Below are 16949 nucleotides of genomic sequence, written 5' to 3'. Positions count from 1 at the left end.
TCTGGTATTGATTGGCTAAACCAAAAATTCTGAAAATTTTATGGATAGAAGATATATGAGTCTATTTTCAGGGTAAATTAGCGTCACTTGATTTGGAGTTTCGTAGCTCCAGTTATAAATAATTTAGTGACTGTTGCTCAGGAAGACAACTTGCAGTGAAATTATGATTATGTGGTAAACATTGACAAAAATTTGTTAATAAGTTGCTTATTGATTTCTTATAAGCTTACTATGATCTGTAGGTGTGGTTGGCCAAATATTGTAAGGGGTTAATACGTAGTTTGTATTTCAATAGTTAGATTAACGTGTTAGTAATCCAATTGTAGGCGGTTCGTGTGTGGATCTCGTCAGTATATCGTCGCAAACAGGTGTGTAACTAACACCCTCTTATAGACTAGATCGGCACAAGCCGAAAAGCCGAAATGCCGAAAAGCCGGTATTTTGAGATCTTGCGAGTGTGTGAATGCTCATGAGATTAATAGTTTGATGTATATGGAAAATTAAAGTGATAAGACTGCAGAGTGCGCGATTCTGTGCATTTCGATATTTTTGGGCTTAATGGGCCAAAAACGGGATAATGGGCCAATAGGTCCAAATTTTTAAGAAAACGCGGTAAGTGTTTCTGATCGTACGTAAATGGCTATGTTATGTATGAAAACCTTAAGAATAGTTAAATTACTTGAATACCCCTATGTATGCAAAATTACCATTATACCCCTAGGGTTACTTTTGACTGAAAAGCATGACGATCTGATTCTGTATGATGTATGCCATGATTATATATCTGTTGCATGGGGACTTGGGTTATACTATGGAGGAAGCGTCCTGGTGGCTATGCCACAATTATCTGATCTGGTGGCTCTGCCACATATATCTGTCCTGGTGGCTATGCCACAATTATCTGATCTGGTGGCTCTGCCACATATATCTGTTCTGGTGGCTCTGCCACAATATCTGTATCTGGTGACTTCGTCATAATATCTGGCAGTCTCGCTGCGATTTCTGTGGTGTGTAGCGGTTGGGTGGGTCGAGTAGTCTCCCCACATGGTGTAAGGCTGGTACGGGGGTGTTATGGATGAATCTGGGTTGGGTTTCTGCATAAACATGTAATATCTGTTCTGTTCTGTTATGGGCCTATGGGCTTTATTCTGAATTCTGTTCTGGGCTAAGGCCAACTTATTCTATTTCTGTGGTTTGAGCTGATATAGGCTATGGTTGGGTTAATTTACACACTGAGTTTCCCCAAACTCACCCCTTTTATTTTCATCCACGCAGGTAATCCCCAACCATAGTGGGCTTGGAGCTGTGAGGGAATTCGGAGTGGCCACCCGTTCTAAAAGTTTGATTTTCTTTTGGTGAACTGGACATCCTTTTATTTACGTTTGAACTTTTGGGGTTTTTAAATGTAATAAGGCCGCTTAATTATTTTTGATGGTTTTAATATGTATTACTAAGATAGGTATTACTTATCTTAACTGTTGAAATTGGATAGCTTTAGGGCGCGTTTTCAAAAACAACAATTGATTTCAAAATAACACGACAACAAGCAAAGCTTCCGCAATGAAAGTATTTTCCAAAATTAATCACTTTTCCTAAAAATGACTTAATCAAATCGGTTTCCTAGAAATATCCATGACGTTAAGGTGTGGCAATAGCGGCATGCATGTCTAGGATTGGATCCGAAAGGAGCTTGGTACTTAAGCAGTTCGATGGACTCACCACCTCTTTTCTGGTTTCCTACCTGGTGCACAGCTTCCATTCACTTTAACCTATAATGAAATTATCTTTTAAAACACTAAGCAAGTTTTTCTGGATCAACAATATAAAATGTTTTGAACGCTTCGATGTGGCATGTCGGATCCGATCATAACTTCTGGGCCGGGTTTGGGGTGTTACACCTATCAATTAATAGTATAGCTACGGTGAGCAAAGATATCGTTCCCACGAGGACTAAAAGTACTAGTAATTACTGTCTTTCTATTATTTAACCGAATAATTTGAGTGATTGATTAAAACTAAAATTAACTAAATTAATTAACTAAAGAACATGACAAAGAACAAATCAGGAAAATAAACGATTAAAAACCAAGAAGCAAGACAATTCCTAGGAAAGAATTCACCTAGACTTCACCTATCACTATCAATCTAAATTACGCAATTTCTTCACTTAGTATCTTGATCTGAAGAAATCCATAAATTATGCTAATATCTCTTTTCAAGACTAAGGGCAACTAACACTAGGTTGACTAATTAAAATTTATTTCTAATTAAAAAAACCCTATTGTTGTATTAACTCGATTTATAGATCCCCTATTAGATTTGACTCTAATTCGATAGATTTATGTAGTCTTATTTCTAGGATTACATGCAACTCCACTCAATTAAGCTAAATCTACTCTTAAATAGGGTTTATTCCTCCCTGATTTAAGCACATCAAACATGGATTAATAATCTAGAAATATTAAACCAATAATTAATCACACATAATTGAAAACAAGATCCAAGTATTTATTGCGTAAAATTAGAAATCAAATAACATAATCTATCTTAGGGTTCATCTCCCTAGGTATTTGGAAAATAAGTTCATGCTAGCAAATAAAAACATCCCAAAGACAGTATAATCATAAGAAACAAATAAACTCATAATAAACTTCAAAGAAATCAAAAGGAGATTTTCAATCTTGATGGAAATCTACTTCAGAATCTACTTCAATGATGTTTTTCAAGTTGTTTTCTTCAATATTCTATGACGGCTCTCTCCTATCTTCTTATTTGTGTCATTTATAGGTTTTAGAATGCCCGAAAAACCTAAAATTACATTTTCTCACATGTTTGAAATGCGATTCGCAAAATCCACATGGTCTGGAACCTAACTGTGTGTCCAACCTGTGTGGCTCTTGAAACTTGCTTTAATTTTTCGATTTTCGCTCGTTTTTACTCCTTTTGCTCCCAAATGCTCTCCTAAGTATAGAAACATAAATTTAAAGAATTAGGAGAATAAAATTCACCATTTTAACTTGAATTATCATCCAAAAACACATTAAGAATGGGGTACTTTTGGCATTTATCAAACGTTTGAATATACTAGGGTTGAGTTTAGATATTGAATTTTTCCGTTGTTGGACTGTTAGTGAGACAATCCGCAGTTTGTTAGTTCGCGTGATTGTCCGTAGTTTATTTGTTCATGGGACAGTCCGTAATGTAGTTGTTCATAAGACAATCTACAATGTATCTGTTAGAGGAACGTACCACAATAAGACTGTTCGCGAGATGTCTGTACACAAGGTTGTTCGCGTTATGTCTGCCTTCGAGGTCTACTTTCATTTTATCTATTTGCCTTAGGTGCATGTTATATTGTTGTAGTATCCTATAGCTCGAGTCCAATGACCAGACCAGGCGAGGGGTGTTACAACAATAATGTCATATAATTGATTAAATTCAAAACTATCAAACTTATATAATTGTAAAAAATTGTGTCTTTTGTAAATAAAACATTATAAAGTTTAATAAATTATTTTCCTAAAATTAGAATTATGCTTATACTTATAATTATTAAATTTAAGAAATGATTCACTTAGAGTATATTTGATAAATCATTGAAAATTTTCATTTAACATTTAATATTTTAAATGTCTTTGATAATCATTTTAATTTTTTTACCCAGTATAAAATTTTCAATAAAAAAATGTTGAATAAAATAAGTAGGTAGGTAACTAATTATCACTTAATGTAGAAAATATAAAGTTGATTTTAAAAATTAAAATAAATTATCATATTAAAAAAAAAAAGAGGTTTTCAAATTTCCCTACATATCTTTTATCCAAAACTATCTAAAATAATATAAAATATTATATTAAAAAGATTAGAATTAAAAATAAATAACCTTTTAAAATTAGTATTTACTTTTATTCAATACTTATATGTATTAATTTATCAAACAAATTTCTAATATAAATTCAACACTTATAAAAATTTAACAGTAAAAATTCAATACATAATTTTTTAGCACCTGAATTTTTTTTATCAAACACCCCCTCACTCTAATATAAAATTACACTTTTATTACTTTTTTATGAAAGTTTTTTATAACTTTATCTTTTTGTATGATCCTATCTAGTTGTTGTTGTTGTTGTTTATAATAACAATAATAACACTATAGCAAAACATGTTATTAGTGGTGTTTTTAGAGGCGTTTGGATAAAAAACGTCGCTATAGATAGAGCATTAGCGGCGCTTTTTGAAAAACACACTATAGATTAAACATCAGTGGCGCTTTTTGAAAAATGCCTCTATAGATCGAGCATTAGGGCGCTTTTTAAAAAACACTGTTATAGGTCGACCATTAGCGGCGCTTTTTGAAAAAAACGCTGAAAAAAATTAAGCAGAACGTCGTCGTTTTATGTTGAAGTTTAGTGGCATTAGCGGCGCTTTTTGAAAAACGTTGCTATAGATCGATCATTAGCGGCGCTTTTTAAAAAACGCCTCTATAGGTCGACCACTAGCGGCGCTTTTTGAAAAACGCCGCAAAAAATTAAGCACAACGCCGTCATTTTATGTTGGGCTTTAGTGGAATTAGTGGCGCTTTTTGAAATAATTATCATTATAGTTTAGGGTTTATGATTTAGAGTATATGGTTTAGGGTTTAAGTTTTAAGAGCTACTATTTTAAAGTTTATGGATTATGGGTTTAGGGATTATGGTTTATGATTTATAATTTAAGGGTAGGGGTTTAAAGTTTAGGGGTTAATGGTTAAGGGTTAGGGGTTTATGATTTATGTTTTATGGTTTAATATTTAGGGCTTAGGGAATAAAGGATAGGGGTTTAAGGTTTAGATTAATTAGTGTTTTTTATTTATATATTAAATAATTTCTTATATAATTGTAAAAGAGATAATATTAATTTTAATATATTAAAATTATGATTATAGTTTAAATTATTTAATAGATAATAGATAAACTTTATATATATTAAATAGTTTAGGATTTAAGGTATACTTGAGATTTGTTAAAAGATGAAATTTTATACAATCAATTAATGCTTTTATATTTAAAAATATTTAATCTAAATTATTTGATATATTTAAATATTAGATTTAAAAAAACATTGATAAAAAAAAGTAACAGATTGATATGGACACGTAACTACCTATTTTGGATAGGACCAAATTATAACAAATAAAAATGAAATACAAAAACTAAAATCATTCCATATCGAACATCTAGCAAAATAGTTATATTTTAGTTAAGAAGAAATATCTCTAATAAAATGGAAATTAGATCGGAAAAGAATAATATAAAATCAAGATTAACGTCTCAATCTTTAATAAAAATTTGATATGTGAAAGATTGATTACTTACATTGGATAATTCTAACTTAATAATTAATTACAGCCATTTAATCATTTGTTTTCTTATTAAAATATACGATATTTTTTTGAGAGTACTTAGTTTTTTTTATAAAAATCCAATTTATAAAAAATAGTAATAATAAATGTTTTATAAAATCACTTAACTAATAATTTTTAGCAGACAAAATAAAAAAATTTTAGCAAACCAAAACGTCATTTTGTTTAAAATGAAATGATTTTTTTGCTGCATTTTTTCATAAAAACGTCGAAAAAGATAAGCAATAGCGGCGTTGCAAAAAATCATTTTACTTTAAAAAAAATTGTATCATTTTATCCCCAAAATTTCCCCCTAAAACCTTTAATTTTTCCCCCTAAAATCGGTATCCTCAAAACACCCTTTAGGTGTTTCTCTCCGCCACCACCGTTTTCATCATCATCGTTCCCCTACTTTTGCTACTTTAAGCTCCTCTTCTTCTCAACCACCCTCATCAATAGCAGTAACTCCTCCTCCTCCTACTTCAGCTTGTACAAGTCGACGATAAAAAAACAAAAATTTTGAATTCTTACTGAGCAAGCCAAAATAGGAGTTCACGCTCTATGGGAACTGCTAGCTCCCGTCAGCTACCACGTGTCCGTCAAAACCCTAGCCGGAAAGAAACTCGCCATCGGTGAAATCTGAATCCCTAACACTTGTAATTTTAAATTGTTTTAACAAATTATTTACTTTGTGCGTGTTATGGCACATAATTATGGATTAAAATAATTGTTAATTTCTGTTTATTTCTGTTAAAATTGTTATACAAAAACGGTACGTTTTGGGTGGGATTTTTGTAACTGAATGACAGCTGTTAAGGCCGTTATTCCTCCTCCTCTTCTTTTAGCACCTGGTGCATGCTGAGTTTAATTTTTTTATGCAATTACAGTATTATTCTCTCAACTCTTCCTTCTCTCTTCTCTGCTACTCTCTTCTTCTTTTCCCCCCAATCTTCCTCCTCTTCTTCTAAAATTGACCGCTCGCACCAGTGCGTGTGTGTGTTTTGTTTTTGAAGATGCAAGTATTTGGATGGTTCAATTCAAGAAAGCGATGCGAGATGAGAAGGGAGAAATGATTCGAAAAGCGCATTTTTTAGGATTTTTTAGGAGAATTTGCAAGCTTTTATATCTAAAAACTAATTAAACCTGTTTTCGTCTTCGACGGTGCCACACCTATTCCCAAGCGCCGCACCATCATTGCTCGACGTCGACAGAGAGAAAACGCTCAGGCTAATATCCGTAAAACGGCTGAAAAATTGCTCCTAAATCAAGTACTATTTTTTTTCCATTTTATTATTATCAACTTTTTAATTTGAAATGCTGATTTTTTAGGCTAAATTTGGTCATTTACTACTATTTTTTACTATTGATAGAATAAAAGTAAAGTAATAGTATTTAGTTAAAAATGAATACTGAATTCAAATATTGTCCTTAAAAATATAGCATCTTTTAAGTTTAAGATTGAAAAAAAAAAACACTTCCAGCAATTGAATTGAATGAAAATTGCTAATTCTTTTTTATTCTCTATTTGTTTCCTTGTTAAAATATAATTTCTAATGTGTGGTGGAGAAAATGATTGTTCCTTTTCGTATTTGGATTAAACTTTATTCATTTTTGGGTTATTGTTCTATGTTTTATTGATTAACAGCTAAAGCAAATGAGACTGAAAGAGTTGGCAAAGAATCTTGACGGCCAGAGGAAAATGCAGAAGAATAATAATTAGGATAAGGGTAAGATGGTTTCTTCAGATAACCAATCTGACACTAACTTAATTCAAGCTCTAATATGAGCTTTTAACCAATTATTGTAGTAAATGTCAAGCGAAATCTTTAGTCATTCTTTTCTCTTGCCAGATCACTCAAGAGTGTGCATAACCTTCATTTGAAAGGGTGTAGTAATAATAGCCTTAAATGTGCTAGCTCTACTAAATGTCTATTCATTATCTTTTTTATCTTCATGATATTTCTTAAACTACGCTTATTTCCAGTTAAGAAAATAAATTGGTACTGTATTTGCTTCGATTGTAGTTGCTTCTTTCTCTTGCAAATCCGTGATAATACTTTTTACAATGCTTGGTTACAGATATGGAAATGCTAATGTTTGGAAGATCTTTACCGACCTTTTTGACTATTTTCCATTAACTGCTTTGGTGGGTAGAACTGATATAAGGTGCAAACTGTTTTGATTTCAATTAATAGCAACATAAATTTTAGGAAATAAAGAACTAAGGGCATGCATATTGGCCTTAGTCTCTTTGATGTTTGGCATTTTATGTTTTAATTGTATTCATTTGGCTTTGCAATTGAATATTCTTATTGTGCTCCACATTTTTTATTATCGTGGTATTAGATTGCTATATTATATTAGCTTTGATCATATTCATTCTATCTGAATTTTAAGTTTTGAGAACTCATTTTGTCTTCTTGGTTGGGCAAGAAAACGTTGGGATTTATAGCTTGCTACCTTTATCCCGTTTCATTTTGAAATCATTCTAAATAGGAACTAGAAGTCTCTTACTTTAAGAAATGGCACCAAAATTTTTTGAAATGTCATGGAAGTAATTAGATGTTTTAAGAAATGACACCAAAATTTTTTGAAATGTCTTATGCGACATTGTAACTATCATATGTATAATTTTATAACTTTGTTTCTTTGTCCTTAGGAAGCGGCTTGATTCATCTCTTCAAGATTTGGAAGAGGAACAACACAAAAGAGAGAAGCGGTTGGTGTTCTTCTTTTTTATATGCCTTAGTTCTCTTTTATGCTATATAAGACATTTCTATATGACGTTAAACAACAGTAGTGCAACATGTTTCTGTTCTGCTTTTTGCAAATTAATACTATTTTTCCTTGTTAAACAATTGAATAGTTTAGGCAATCATTAGAAAAAATGCCTATTTGTGACACATGGAAGAGCTATGATTGAGATTGTTTGTTAGTATGGTTCAACCTGCTACTAAAGCTGCACATAATTGTTTGTTATTTTTTTTTCAGCCTTAATGGCTATATATATATATTTATTTTTAACATCTCTGTTGTTTACCAAGTTTGTTGGTTTATCTGATCATTTGGTTTTGTATCCTTTAGATATTGAAGGTGTAGCAGAGGATTCAATCTCTTCAAGTTGGAAAAGCTAAGGCTTAGCACTTCTTCAAGTGGAAGGTTATTTAGTGTTGCATTCCATGGTCGTTTATCTTAGTTGGAACTTGAATTTGGTGTTATTGAAACTGGGTTTTGTAGCTACCTTGTATACTAGCTTCTTTAATCATGATTGTTAATTATTACGTGTTTTGTAGTTTCTTTTATAATTGTCTGAGTTAATATAGATCAGATGAGTTGTGAGGTAAATTGCTCATTTATTTGAACATAATATTTAAATTCTAAATTCTAAATTTATTAATTTTTATATTTAGTTTTAAAGTTAAAATTTTAATAGAAAATTTAATTTAATTAATATTTTTATCCTTAAAAGTATATAGTTTAAAGTTTAAATTTCAAAAATAAAACATAATATAATATTTATCATAGAAATAAATATTATTTAATTAAAATATTTTTTTAAAGGTCATGTTCTTTAGCGACGTTTGTGAGAAAGCGTCGTTAAAGGTCTGTTTAATAGTGGCATTTTTGGGAAAAGCAACGCTAAAAGTCATGTTTTATAGCTGCATTTGTGGGAGAGCGCCGCTAAAGGTCTGATTCTATAGCGGCTTTTTGTGGAAAAAGCACCACTAAAGGTCATGTTCTATAGTGGTGTTTGTGAAAAAGCGCCGCTAAAAGTTAGGTTCTATGGCGGTGTTTAGGGGAAAAGCGCCGCTAAAAGTCATATTCTATAGTGGCGTTTTTGGGAAAAGCACCGCTAAAGGTCATGTTCTATAATGGCATTTTTTGCGGCGCTTTTGGTTTTAGCGGCGCTTATAAGGGTCGCTATAGGCCTAAAAAAGCCACTAAAAATCTATTTTGCTGTAGTGTAATAATAATAACAATAAGGTTAAATGAATTAGTCCATATAGATATTAAAATGGGCAATTTATTATTCTATTAGGACTATTCCTTTAAACATAGATTTTTTTTTTCATTTGGTATGATTTGGATACAATGGGTTCCATGTGAAAAAAATCAAACCCAAACTCAATTGTGCGGTTTGGGTGATAACACCATCCCGAAATTGAACCAAACAATACTTTTTTTAGTTTTCTTAGTTTCTTTACTCAGCCTTAGTGGCAAAAGTATCATGTTATATGCATAAGAACTTGAATTCAATCCCAAGCAACCTTATTCCCCAACCCCAATTAAAAAAAATCAATTAACAATAATTTTTAAAATTACATTTCATAAATAGTTAAAATATCTTGACTCAAGTCAATTTTCAATTTTTCGGTTTTTCTTAGCCCTAGATAATAGAACATTTTTGCGCATAATTTTTTTCTATATTACTTGTTGAATTAGTTCATATGCATAAATAAATTATATCAATTTCAATGTTGATTTTATGGTTGATTTTGGTTTTTTTTTATGAGTGTGGGAGTGTATATTAATATGAGGATATTTTATAATTTTAGGTAAAAGATAAATATCTTCTATACATAGTTGTCACAAATCAATTATAATAATCTCAATTGAAAATTTATTAAAATATCTTTTTATATACAAATTAAATAATTCGTTTCGATTTATCTCGAGCTAATGGAGGGATCAGTTGGACATATTTAGGGCTCAAATAATTCGCAATTAAGTTTTAGCTCATCACCTATTAATTATAACATTATTTAATCATTTAGTCATTATAGTACCATGATTAAACTTTTCCTTATTATAATATCATTAAGAAAGTTACTCATTAAGTGATTGTCTAATGAATTTGTCATAGGTGTGTTACTCTCATAGAATGTCCAATGTGAAAAAGTCAATTACTAACACAGAGTAATTAAATTATTTGTCTTATTACAAATGACCCGTAGGCATGTTCCTTTTTCATCAATCATGTAATTCCAATGAGAGGATATCAGTTACCCTTATGGGGCTATGATTCCATTGTTGTGGAATAATGCTACATCATGCAAAAGTTGTATACCCAACCTACTAGCTTTTGGTTCCTTATCTATTTAAACTCAGGCTTTTAATACATTAAAGTATATTAACTATGCATACATAGTCCATCATTCACTCAAGATTAAGGTATGTTACACTATGAATGTCACAAGTGAATAAATCCATAAACGGAACTAGGATAAATTCAACTAGGGTCTTGTCCAATGTATTGTCAGCCCAAACAATCACATCTATATCTATATCTTCTGGAGTTATCCACTCCGATACTTAAGACAATGTATCTCCCCAATTGAACTTGATAAATGTCATAATAATCTTTCAATCGAATTACTTAATTTTGATTAGATTGTGAACCATTTAGATTATCTATTAATATAAATTATCTTTTTGCATTATGATCTGGCCATATAATACAACTTAATATTAGTTAAATATTAGATAATCAATCAACTAATATTTGCTTGCATTTTATTTTATGTGTAAAAACTGTTAAAGACAAATACAAATGATATTAATGTACAATAAAATTTTATTTAAATCATTCAATTCAAAAAATTATAAATACAAAATAATACAAACACTACACTTAAATCACTACATCTTAAATTTTAAAATATTATTTTCAAACTAATTTTTCCAATGAAAAACCTTTATATAAAATCAATTTGTACATTTGTTCAACATGGAAGAGACAAGTTTTGAAGAGGGACTCGTCCTCGATAGGCCATGTAGGCATGATGGCCTTTTGTCACCTAACAAGGTGGCTCCTTGATTGTTTGTACGTTAGTTGAGCGCTTCCTTATTCTCCCTTTCAGACAAGACAATAAACATGAACAAGATTATCACGTATAATAATAGGGTGCAAATTACAAATTAGGCTACTTTTTTTATTAAAAATTTACCGGAATAGGTTGATTTTAGAGGAAGTGTGTGAAAATGCATCTATTTTCAACAGATTTTATAAGAAAAACTTCCAATTAGATGTGCTTTTAACTTTGCTCAAATAGTTAAATATTAGTGCTTTTATCCTTGAATCTTAAGTTCGACTCCTTTTCTATTTATATTTTTATTTTTTATTTCATGTTCCTTTAAGCTTTTTAAAATTTTAATTAATTTTTTTAATATATGAGTTACTTCGTTAGATGGTTAGATAGTTGTAACTATATTTTTTAGTCTTGAGTTTGATTCTTCTCTTACTTATATTTGTATTTTTTATTCCATGTTACTTCCAGCTTTTTTATTTTTAATTAATATTTTTAATATATTAGCTCTTTTTGTGAGATGGTTAGATAATTGTAATTATATTTTTGAATCTGAAGTTTCATTATTTTTATAAGTATATTAATGCATTTTTTATTTCATATTATTTCAAACTTTTTTATTTTTAATTAATAAATATATTGTTTTAATAAATAAAATAATTATTAATTAAAAATGGATTAATAGTAAAAAAACTTAAAAATAATATATTTATTCAGTTAGTCACTGATTTGCTGAATATGGATGAGACATTCAAAGATGAAGATTTGGCTTTGATGCTGTTGGGGTCACTTCCTGAGGAGTTTGAGTTCCTAGAAACTACTCTACTTCATGGCAGGAGTGATATATCTCTGAGCGAAGTCTGTGCGGCCTTATACAGTTATGAACAGAGAAAGAAGGACAAACAGAAAAACTCAATCAGAGATACAGAAGCTTTAGTAGTCCGAGGTCGTTCATACACTCGGAAGAAAACTCAAAAGGGGAGATCAAAGTCAAAGTCCAGACTCGGGAAAGATGAATGTGCTTTTTGTCATGAGAAAGGCCACTGGAAGAAAAATTGTCCAAAGCTGAAGAATAAGGGAAAAGCTGCTGTAGATGCTTGTGTTGCTAAGCATGATACTAGTGACTCTGAACTATCACTGGTTGCATCATCATCGTCGTTCCATTCAGATGAGTGGATATTGGATTCGGGTTGTACCTATCATATGTCCCCTAACCGGGAGTGGTTCTCTGATTTAGTAGAACTAAATGGAGGAGTTGTTTATATGGGCAATGACAATGCCTGTAAAACTGTTGGGATAGGTTCAATCCAATTAAAGAATCAAGATGGATCAACCAGAGTTCTGACTGATGTTCGGTACGTGCCCAGTTTGAAGAAAAATCTCATCTCATTGGGAGCCTTGGAATCCAATGGTTCAGTTGTTACTATAAGATATGGGATTTTGAAAGTGACATCTGGCGCACTTGTGATATTGAAGGGCATCAGGAAAAATAACTTGTATTACTACCAAGGTAGTACAGTTATTGGAGCAGTCGCTACAACTTCCGGTAACAAAAAATTGGACTCAATGCAGTTGTGGCATATGAAGTTGGGACATGCCAGCGAAAAATCCTTGCAAATTCTGGCAAAGCAAGGATTGTTGAAAGGTGCAAAGGCTTGCAAATTAAAATTTTGCGAGCATTGTGTTCTAGGAAAGCAAAAGAGAGTGAAATTCGGTACTGCTATCCATAATACAAAAGGTATTTTGGAATATGTTCACTCAGATGTGTGGGGGCCTTCCAAGACACCTTCATTGGGAGGAAAACACTACTTTGTTACTTTTGTTGATGACTTTTCCAGAAGAGTTTGGGTGTATACCATGAGAACTAAGGATGAAGTGCTTAGAGTTTTTTCTTAAATGGAAAACTATGATCGAAAACCAGACTGGCAAGAAAATCAAGCGGCTTAGGACGGACAATGGAGGGGAATATAAAAGTGATCCGTTCTTCGATGTGTGCCAAGAGTATGGTATTGTTCGACACTTCACAGTTAGGGATACACCACAGCAGAATGGATTGGCAGAGCGTATGAATCGAACATTGCTGGAGAAAGTTCGATGTATGTTGTCCAATGCTGGGTTGGGCAAGCAATTTTGGGCTGAGGCTGTGACATACGCTGGCCATCTTGTTAATCGTTTGCCATCATCTGCATTAGAAAGAAAAACTCCTATGGAGGTATGGTCTGGAAAACCGGCTACAGATTATAATTCCTTACATGTGTTTGGAACCACTGCATATTACCATGTGAAGGAGTCAAAGTTAGATCCGAGGGCAAAGAAAGCTCTCTTTATGGGAATCACTTCTGGAGTGAAGGGATTTCGTCTTTGGTGCTTAAGCACAAAGAAAATGATCTGTAGCAGAGATGTTACCTTTGATGAATCTGCCACATTGAAAAAGGTAGCAGATAAAGATATTCAAACGAGCAATACTCTACAGCAGGTGGAGTGTACTCCAAAACAGGTGGAGTTTGAGCAGATGGAGATTTGCCCAGTTAATAAGTCTAATTCTCCAGCCACAATGGAGGAATTAGAGGTTGAAGAGGTTCTGACCTAAGAACCACTAAGTACACCAGAACCAGTTGCAGTTGCAAGGCCACGGAGAGAAATTCGTAAACCTGCTCGATTTACTGATATGGTGGCCTACGCCCTTCCCGTTGTTGATGATATTCCTATCACTTATCAAGAAGCAATGCAAAGCTTAGAAAGTGATAAATGGAAAAGCGCCATGGATGAAGAAATGCAGTCTCTCCGGAAGAACAATACTTGGGAGTTGGCGCAATTACCGAAAGGTAAAAGGGCAATCGGATGCAAGTGGGTATTCGCAAAGAAAGATGGATCTCCTAGCAAGAAGGATATTCGCTACAAGGCAAGATTGGTAGCTAAAGGCTACGCTCAGAAGGAGAGAATTGACTACAATGATGTATTTTCCCCTGTTGTGAAGCATTCCTCCATTAGAATTTTGTTGGCCTTGGTAGCACAGTTGAATTTGGAGCTAGCTCAACTTGATGTTAAGACGGTTTTCTTGCATGGTAAGTTAGAAGAGGAGATCTATATGACTCAGCCCGAAGGATACACAGATGCTGGTGGTAGAAATTAGGTTTGTAAGCTGAACAAATCGCTATATGGATTGAAGCAATCCCCGAGGCAGTGGTACAAGCGATTTGATAGCTTTATGAGAAGGCAGAAGTACACAAGAAGCAAATATGACAATTGTGTGTATTTGCAGAAGCTGCATGACGGATCTTTCATTTATCTACTCTTGTATGTTGATGATATGTTAATCGCTTCGAAGAGCCAAAAAGAGATAGATAAGCTGAAGGCTCAGTTGAATCAAGAGTTCGAGATGAAAGATCTAGGTGAGGCCAAGAAGATTTTCGGCATGGAGATAAGTAGAGATAGACAGAGAGGCAAGCTTTGTTTGAATCAGAAGCAATATCTGAAAAAGGTATTACAATGTTTTGGTGTAAATGAAAACACAAAACATGTAAGTACCCCACTTGCTTCTCATTTGAAACTTAGTGCTCAATTATCTCCGAAAACTGAAGAAGAAAGAGAATATATGGCAAAAGTCCCATATGCTAATGCAGTTGGGAGTTTGATGTATGCGATGGTGTGTACGCGGTCGACATTTCACAAGTTGTTGGAGTTGTGAGCAGGTATATGCATGATCTTGGAAAAGGACATTGGCAAGCTGTGAAATGGATTCTACGGTATCTTCGAAAAACCGTAGATGTTGGTTTAATTTTTGAACAGGATGAAGCACATGGTCAGTTTGTAGTTGGATATGTTGATTCCGACTTTGCTGGTGATTTAGATAAACGTCGTTCAACTACGGGGTATCTGTTTACTCTTGCGAAAGCCTCAGTGAGTTGGAAGTCTACCTTACAGTCTACAGTAGCTGTGTCTACTACAGAGGCAGAATATATGGCAGTTACAGAAGCTGTTAAGGAGGCTATTTGGCTTAATGGATTGTTGAAAGACTTAGGAGTTGTTCAAAGTCACATAAGTTTATATTGTGACAGTCAGAGCGCTATTCATTTAGCGAAAAATCAAGTCTATCATTCAAGAACCAAGCATATCGACGTAAGATATCACTTTGTGCGGGAAGTCTTTGAAAAAGGAAAAATTCTACTTCAGAAGATTCCGACAGCAGATAATCCCGCAGATATGATGACCAAGGTGGTAACAACAATCAAGTTTAATCATTGTTTGAACTTGATTAACATCCTGAGAATTTGAGCACCTTCAGGTGTATGGCGCTCGAGAGCGCATTTGTAGGCACTACAAAAGATAGCTTTATCGAATTTGGGGAGTTGAAGGAAGTGTGTGAAGATGTGATTATCCTAATCAAATCTTCAAGGTGGAGATTGTTAACATTAATGGAAGACAATTAATAATGGTTGCCATTAACATTAATGGGAGACAATCAATAATGACAACCACCAACTTTGGAAAAGTGGCAAGGGATAATTTTTTTTTGGTCCTTGAGATAATGGGCTATTTATTGTTTGGTCCTTGAACCTCAACTATAAATAGGCCTTCTCATTTCTCATTTCAATTCATCCCAACCAATCTTTCTCTCTTAGTTTTCTCTCTTCTCCCATTTGAGAATTCTTAAGGAATTCTATTTGTTTGTAATACTTTGGAGATAGTAAAGTTATCATCTGGTGTTAGTGCCCGAGGACGTAGGTATAATTTACCGAACCTCGTTAAATCTCTTGTGTTCTTTCTTGTCCTATTTTTCTTTCAATATTTGAGGGTATAATAGTAGTATTTAATTGTGCTATTAAATTACTATAGAAGGGATATTCTGTCTAAGGAAAGACTTGGTATTTAAGAGATCCTTGTGATCCACCTCTCTTCCCTGGGAATTGAACTTTGTGTGATTTTTTAGTACAATAATTTACACGCTTCCGACCCTATTGGAACTACAATTACAACTATATAAGCATCTAACAAAGTAATTAATATATTAAAAAATAATTAAAAATTTAAAAAACTTACAAATATGAGTAAAAAATGATTCAAACTAAAAACTCAAAAATAAAAATATTAATATTTAACCATCTAACTAAAATTAAAAGAACATTTAATTAAAAGTATTTTTCGATAAAATCTACTGAAGATATATCAAGTCAAAAATCGACCCATCTTAATAAATTAAAAAAAAACTCTAATCCCATAATTTTTCATATTTAAGGAATTCACCCATCTCTTTGGTCACATCTTTGTTGATGGATACCATCACCTCATCTTCTTTTTTCAAACGTACTATTATTAAGAAATAAGAGAGAGGAAGAAAAAGGCAGGGATGGAGGTGTTGCTTGCTGATTAGGTAGGTAAGTAGAGTTGGGAAGCCCAATGCGTCAGAGCTTGCAGCTTGCAATAATAAATGATGCAATTAATGGGAAATGGAAGGGGTAATCCTTTCCTAATAAAGGGTAAGTGGGCTTCGTTAAAGAGTTCAGATGATGGAGTCCTATGCTTAATAAAAACTTTGATTCAATCTTGTCGCTGGAGCTATCTTTGTCAATTTGGGACCAAAATTTAAGCCAGAACCTTCTGCTAGACCACCTTATTTATTTATATTTAAATCATGATTAATGCATATCAACTCAATTTCCCATTATTACATTTACATTATGAAATTCTATAATCAGTGTGAATGTTAAAAGAATACATTTATAAAAACTGAACAAAATAGGATGACGATCCACTTTCTC

General features: G+C 32.6%; 1 long non-coding RNA gene across 4 annotated transcripts; it reads left to right on the top strand.

The window, feature by feature from the left end:
• Nucleotides 1-5634: 5634 nt before the first annotated feature.
• On the top strand, nucleotides 5635-8728 carry LOC107927141 (uncharacterized). 4 transcript variants are annotated; one of them, XR_005899758.1, is made up of 6 exons: nucleotides 5691-6015; nucleotides 6371-6651; nucleotides 7029-7110; nucleotides 7463-7529; nucleotides 8043-8102; nucleotides 8468-8728. It is a non-coding gene; the product is annotated as an uncharacterized lncRNA (long non-coding RNA). The 4 variants fall into 4 exon arrangements; XR_001692394.2 differs by having other exon boundaries at nucleotides 5635-6651; XR_001692406.2 differs by having other exon boundaries at nucleotides 5681-6651; nucleotides 7463-7549.
• The last annotated feature ends 8221 nt before the right edge of the window (nucleotides 8729-16949 follow it).

The sequence above is a fragment of the Gossypium hirsutum genome, chromosome A08 (assembly GCF_007990345.1).
Source record: "Gossypium hirsutum isolate 1008001.06 chromosome A08, Gossypium_hirsutum_v2.1, whole genome shotgun sequence".
Taxonomy (NCBI): Eukaryota; Viridiplantae; Streptophyta; class Magnoliopsida; order Malvales; family Malvaceae; genus Gossypium; species Gossypium hirsutum.
The sequence above is the reverse complement of the archived record's forward strand: the minus strand, read 5'-3'. Positions and strand labels throughout refer to the sequence as shown.